This window comes from Marmota marmota, unplaced genomic scaffold, assembly GCF_001458135.2.
Source record: "Marmota marmota marmota unplaced genomic scaffold, marMar, whole genome shotgun sequence".
In the NCBI taxonomy this organism is placed as follows: Eukaryota; Metazoa; Chordata; class Mammalia; order Rodentia; family Sciuridae; genus Marmota; species Marmota marmota.
Window position 1 is genome coordinate 2741695 of NW_026000316.1, and position 7654 is coordinate 2749348.

Sequence of the window (7654 nt, forward strand, 5' to 3'; positions counted from 1 at the left end):
ATTCTTTTCCCTTAAGATTGGAAAAAAAAATGCAAGGATGTTGTCTATCAACACTCTCATTCAACATTATACTGGAACTCCTAAATAGCATAGTAGGATAATAGTTTTTAAGAGGCAAGCAAACTGGAAAGAAAAAAATTAAAATGCTTTTACTCACAGATGACATGATTATCTATCTACAAAAAAAAAAAAAAGAAAGAAATGTCAGGAAATAAACAGCACTATTATCAAGGCTATAGGATGAAAATCCAAAATATTTAAGTGAATTATTTGCCCATATGCAAGCAATGAACTATTATATACTAAAATTTAATAGTAAAATCACCCATAAATTTTATGATTAAAATATGAACCTTAATACATGAAAAATTTAAAATTAAATTTAGGAGATCAAGGGGTCTCAAGATAGAATACAGAATATGAAAAAAACAATTTAACTATAGCTTCATTGGAAAGTATTAGGAAATGAAGCAGCCATAAATAACTTTTGAATGAGTGGAATATCTAAGACTGATGGCAAAAACAACTATACATAAGCACCATACCCTTTCTGAGAAATTTTTCCCCAGGAAAGTATAGCTTAATGATGTTGATCTCTCTCTCTCTCTCTCTCTCTCTCTCTCTCTCCTTTTCTATCTACTTCTTTATCTCTCTATTTATCCTGGATTTGAACAATTTAGCAAATGGATGGAAGGTAGTGTGAGCTAAGTCTATCACTGTTGGAGTAGGTGTAGTAATGGATGAGATTTGGAGGCATTAATAAGAACTCGAGTTTGCTTAGTATTGATGTAGATAGTTACATATAAGAATAAGTATTGTGCTGGTATTCTTATGCTATCATAGCCACATACGTTTATTTACTCTGTACACTCAGTGTACAAAAAATAAATGACACTCAGGTAGTAATGAGCATAGACAGAATACAAATCTTGGTTTCTAATATCATTATATTATTTTCTAATAAAAGACACCCGTAAATCCTTGGAATCCCTTTTAGTTTTAAAGACTAGGGATATAAATCCACAAGACGAACATGGAGAATATTATCATTCCCAAAATAATGAATTTCTCAAAGTAAAACATACACACACACACACACACACACAAAGAGAGAGAGAGAGAGAGAAAGAGCGATTGATTTACCGATTTTTCTGTTTTCCATTTTGTTGGCATATAGCTTTCAAAATAGTCACTAATAATTATTTGTATTTGTTTGGTATCAGTTGTAATAATGCCTTATTTTAAACCATGAAAATGTAGAAAATCTAAACAGACAACACATAGAAAATTGAATCAGTAATAGAGTCTCCCAACAAAGAAAATTCCAGGAAGGTTTCACTGCAAAATTCTATCAAATTATAAAGGAGAAATAATACAAATTCTCAAACTTTTCCAAAAAAGTGAAAGGATTGGAATTTTTCCAAATATTTTATGAGTCTAGCATTATCTTGATACGGAAAGCAGATAGGGACAAAGAGAAAAAGAAAGAGAAGAAGGAGGAGGAGAACGAATGAAGAAAGGAAGAGAAAAAAATAAGAGAAAGATATAAAGAGAGAAAGAAAGAAAGGAAAGCTGTAGACAGATATTTCTAGACTAAATATAGATGTAAATGTTCTCCATAAAATACTAGCAAATTGAATTCAGCAACATACCAAGATCATTAATTATGATCAAGTGTGATTTATGCCAGGGATGCAAGGATAATTCAACTTACACAAATCAAGTAAAGTAACACTTTGTATTAATAAAATGAAGGATAATAATGATGATTATCTTGATAGATGTAGAAAAAGCATTTGATAAAATTCAAATTTTTCATGATAAAATCTCTGAACCAGTTAGGTGTAAAAGGAATGTACCTTAACCCAAGAAATGCTATATGTAACAAACTCATAGTCAACAATGTACCCAATAAGAGAAAAAGCTAAAAGCTTTTCTTATTTCTAAGATCTGGAATAATTCAAAGATGAGCATTCTAACAAATTTGTGCAGCATAATATTTGAAACTGTAGCCAGAACAATTGGGTCAGAGAAAAATTAAAAGACATATGAATAGAAAAGAAATGATTCTGATTTTTCCTTCTTGCACATGATATGATATTTAGATAGAAAAACACAAAAATATAAAATACTTTTAGAAATAATAAAGAAATCTACTGGAGTTGTACAATACAAAGTCAAGATACAAAATTATTATTCAATAGTAAAGAGTTTTCTGAGAAAGAATTTATGAAAGGAATTTCAATCACAATAGCAACAACAACAACTGAAACCATTGAACAAATTTTAACAAGGAAGTAAAAAAAATTACAATAAATATCTAAAACTATTATGAAAGTAATTAAAAAGGAGACACAAAAACTCAGAATTTCTATGTTCACAGATTGAAAGAATTAATATTGTGAAATGTCGATAAAACTCACAGCAATCTACAAACTCAGTCAAGGTACTTTCAAAATATTAATAATGTTCTTCAAAGAACTAGAAAAAATATCTTAATATGTATGGTAGCACAAACATTGTGAATAGCCTAACTATCTTAAGCAAAAACAATAATGCTGGAAGTATCATTCTACTTGACTTCAAAATTTATAACAAAGCAGTAGGAATCAAAACAGAATTGTGTTGATACAAAAACAGATGTACATATCAATTGAAAAGAACAGAGTTCCCAGAAATAACCCTATGTTTTCAAAGCCATATAATTTTCAAAAATTGTACCAAAGCATACATTGGAGAAAGGAAAACCACTTAAAAAGTGGTAATGGAAAAATTGTATATTTACATGTGAAAAATTGAAACTTGACTGTTTTCTCTCACTCTATGCAAAAAAAAATTAAAAATAAAAAAATTAAAAAATGGATAACTGACCTAAATGAAAGACCAGAAGCTATGAAACTACTAGAAGAAAACAGGGAAAACACAAGACATCAATATAGGTAATAATTTTCAGATAATACCACAAATTACAGGTAACAAAAACAAAAATAGACAAATGCGGTTATATAAAACTAAGAAATTTTTACATAGGAAAGGAAGTAATCAACAAAGTTAAGGGACAATCTATATGATGGAGAAACATTTTGGAAAATATTCACATAGAAAGAGATTAATATTTATAATATAAGGAATTTAATATAACTCAATAACAAAACATCCAAAATAATCTAATTAAAATAGGCAATAGATTTAAATAGATACTTCTCATAAGAAGAAATAAAAACAGGAAAAATGTTCTGAAATAATGCTTAATTTCATTAACCATCAGGAAAATACAAATAAAAACTACAAAAAATATTATCTCACTCCTCACAGAATGGCTATTATAAAAAATGCTGGTAAGGACATGCAGAAAATGGAACTCTCACAATTTCTGGTGAGAATGTAAATTACTATAGCCTTTATGGAAAATTGTATGGATGTGCCTCAATAAATTAAGATAGGGAGCTGGGCCTGTAGCTCCTTGGCAGAGCGCTTGCCTAGCATGTGTGAGGCACTAGTTCAATCCTCAGCACCACATAAAAAAGAAATTCATAAACAAATATATTGTGTGTCCATCTATAACTAAAATATTTTTTAAAATAAATTAAGATAGATCTACTGCTTATCCATTTATCCCACTTCTGAGTATACATAGAAAAACAAATGGTATTTGAATATCAAAGAGATTCCTGTACCTCCATGTTTGCTACCCAATAGGTAAGATATATAATCAATATAGATGCTCATCAATGCAAAACTGAAAAAGAAATTTGTGATATTATACAAACACAGTGGAATATTATCAGTCATAAAAAGAATATCCTATCATCTATAGCAAAATACATAGAACTGTAGGACATTACAATAAGTGATTTATCAAACACAAAGACAAATTTTACCTTTTCACTCATATATGGATGTCAAAAAAGGTTCTGAATGTGTAATAGTGATTATGAAAGTCTGGGGAGGATAGAGAAAAAAAATGAATAAATGGGAGCTTAGATTACAAGTACCGATAAAAAAATACAAGGAATACGTTTTAGTGTTCTATAGTAAAGTAATGGGATTATAACTCACAAAAAATGGTTTTATATTTTATGAATATCTGGAAGAGGGGAACTTAAAGGGTCTGAACACAAATTAATGATAAGAAAATAATAATGTTAATTATCCTGATTTGAAACTTATGTACTCTATACATATATTGAATTATCACATGATCTCCCATCAATGTGTTCAACCAAAATAATTAAATATATATTAAAATAAATTATGTGAACATACACACACACACACACACACACACACACACACACACACATATTCAACCTTAAGTATGGAATAGAAAAACAAACTTAGGTAAATCCAGGGAAATACGAATTAACTGAAAGCCTTTCCAATGGGCAGAATTGGAAACATATGAGCAAAAAATTTAATGAGTACTATTTTATTATAACCCAAATTATAAAATAGATGGCTATGAATCCATACTCATGTAAAGAAATGTTTGAATAAATACATAAAATAAATTTGGTTCAAAAATTTTTAATCATCAAATATATTTATATGAATATAAATAGTATAATGAAAATATTAAATTAATATTAAATATTAATCACATTTTAAAGATGTTAAACTGAATTAGAAACTGAAAAAAATGATACAAGAATTATATGGGTGATTTTCATAATCTCTATGAGGGAAAGTTATTTCTAAGAAATACTTGACTCCAAGAAATTATGAAAGACTAACAGATTTTTAGCACCTAATAATCTAAAAAAATGTATTATGGAGGACATCAAAATAAATTTAAAACAGAAATAACAGTGCTGGAGAAAACATTTGCAATTAATTTAAAACATAGGCTATTATTTTCAATAATATATGAAAACCTCCCACAAAAATAAAAATAGTGAAATAAGAGAAGTATATAAATATGCTCTTCAAAGAAGAAAAGTATAACTAGCATATGAAAACAATATAATCAAATTAATTATAAGAGGTAAAAATGAAGACAAAAATTAAGTAGGATTTTTAGAGTTCAAAATCTAGCAGGAACAAAATATTTGGCATTAATGAGATTATGTGGAGAACAACAACCATATACTCTAGGCCATTACATTTTTAGAGATAATTTTGTGGGATGTTTATGGAAAAATATAAATACACATAATGTTTGACCCAGTTGTTCTTCTTTTAGGAATCAATCAATGCTATAAATATTTTCCATATGCAAATATATTCATACTATCAGCTTGAAAAATAAGTATAAAACCCAAATGTCCTTGAATAAAGGTTTGTTTAAATAATTAAAATACATCCATAACAAGTTTTTTAAATTTATTACAAAGGTGATTTTTGTCTACATGTACTGAGATTATAATATCTCTGAAAGATAAATGAGGAAAACTCCCCATTTACAATTCAAAAACAACAACAACAACAACAAAAAAAACCCTTGGGAAACAATCTAACCAAAGGGATGAAAGACCTCTATAATGAAAACTATAGAACACTGAAGACAGAAATTGAAGAAGACTTAAAACATGGAAAGATCTCCCTTGTTCTTGGATAGGCATAATTAATATTGTCAAAATGACCATACTACAGAAAGCACTATACAGATTTAATGTAATTCCAACAAAAACCCCAATGACGTTCCTCAGAGAATTATGAAAAGCAGTCATGATATTCATCTGGAAAATTAAGAGACCCAGAATAGCTAAAGCAATCCTTAGCAAAAAGAATCAAGCAGGCGGCATCACTATACAAGTCCTTAAACTATACTACAGAGTTATAGTAACAAAAACGGAATCATATTGGCACCAAAATAGACTTGTAGACCAATGATACAGAATAGAGGACACAGAGATAAATGCATATAATTACAGTTATCTTATATTAGACAAATGGGTCAAAAATATATATTGGAGAAAAGATAGTCTCTTCAACAAACATTGCTGGGAAAATTGGAAGTCGATAAGCAGTAAAATGAAAATAAACTCCTCTCCCTCACCATGCACAAAACTCAACTCAAGGTGGATCAAGAACTTAGGAATTAGACCAGAGACTCTGTGCCTAATAGAAGAAGAAGTAGGCCCAAATCTCCATCATGTCAGATTAGTCCCCAACTTCCTTAACAAGACTTTTAAAGTACAAGAAATAAAATAAAGAATCAATAAATGGGTTGCATTCAAACTAAAAAGCTTCTTCTCAGCAAAATATACAATAAGTGAGCTGAATAGAGTGCCTACATTCTGGGAGCAAATTTTTTCCACACACACATCAGATAGAGTGCTGATCTCTGGAATATATAAAGAACTCAAAAATCATAACATCATAATAATAATAATAATAATAATAATAATACATCCATAATTGGCCAAGGAACTGAATAGACACTTCTCAGAAGATCAGAAGATGATATATATCCAATCAACAAATGCATGTGAAAAATAAATAAATAAAATCAATAAAAGTTAAAAAAAATTAAAAAGAAAATGCTGAACATCTCCAGCAGTTAGAGAAATGCAAATCAAGAGTACTATAAGATTTCATGTCACTCCAGTCAGAATGGCAGCTATTATGAAGACAAACAACAGTAATTGTTTGTGAGGATGTGGGGAAAAGGGCACACTCTTACATTACTGGTGGGACTGCAATTGGTGCAACCAATCTGGAAAGCAGTATGGAGATTTCTTGTTAAACTGGGAATGAAACCACCATTTGACCCACTATCCCTCTCCTGGGTCTATACCCAAAGGACGTAAAAACAGCATACTTCAGGGACACAGCCACATCAATGTTTATAGCAGCACAATTCACCATAGCTTAATTGTGGATCCACTTCAGATACTCTTCAGTAGATAAATGGATAAAGGAAATTATATATATATATATAAATTTGATATATATATAATATTATTCAGCATTAAAATAACATAAAATCATGGCATTTGCATTTAAATGGATGGAGTTGGAGAATATAATGCTAAGTGAAATAAGCTAATTCCCCCAAACCAAATGCTGAATGTTCCCTCTGATAAGTGGATACTGATCTATAAAGGTGTGTGGGGGGGGTCATGAGAAAAATGGAGAAACTTTGATTGGGCAAAGGGGAGGGAGGAATGGGGAGAGGGATTTGGGCAGGAAATATGGTGGAATAAGATGGACATCATTACCCTATGTACAAACCCAGGGCCTCACACATGCCAGGTGAGTGATCTACTCCTGAGCCACAAACCCAGGCCAAGTTTTTTGTTGTTGTTGTTGTTGTTTTAATACTCATTTTTAAATTGAAGGTGGACACACAATATCTTTATTTCATTTTTTTTTATTTTAATGTGGTGCTGAGGATCGAACCAGTGCTAGGTGAGCACTCTGTCACTGAGCCACAACCCCAACCAATACCTTAACTTTTTTTTAATAATTATTTTCAGTTTTAGGTGGAAACAATATCTTTATTTTTTTTTTAATGTGGTGCCGAGAATCAAACCCAGTGCCTCATGCACGCTGGGCAAGCACACTACCACTTGAGCCACATCTCCAGCCCCATCTTAACTTTTTGATAGAGTGAATTCATTTAAAAATTCATGTTTATTGTTGTATTTAATTAGAATTACTAAGAATGAAAATAGATTTTTTCTGGTATATATTTGTTTATATATTTATT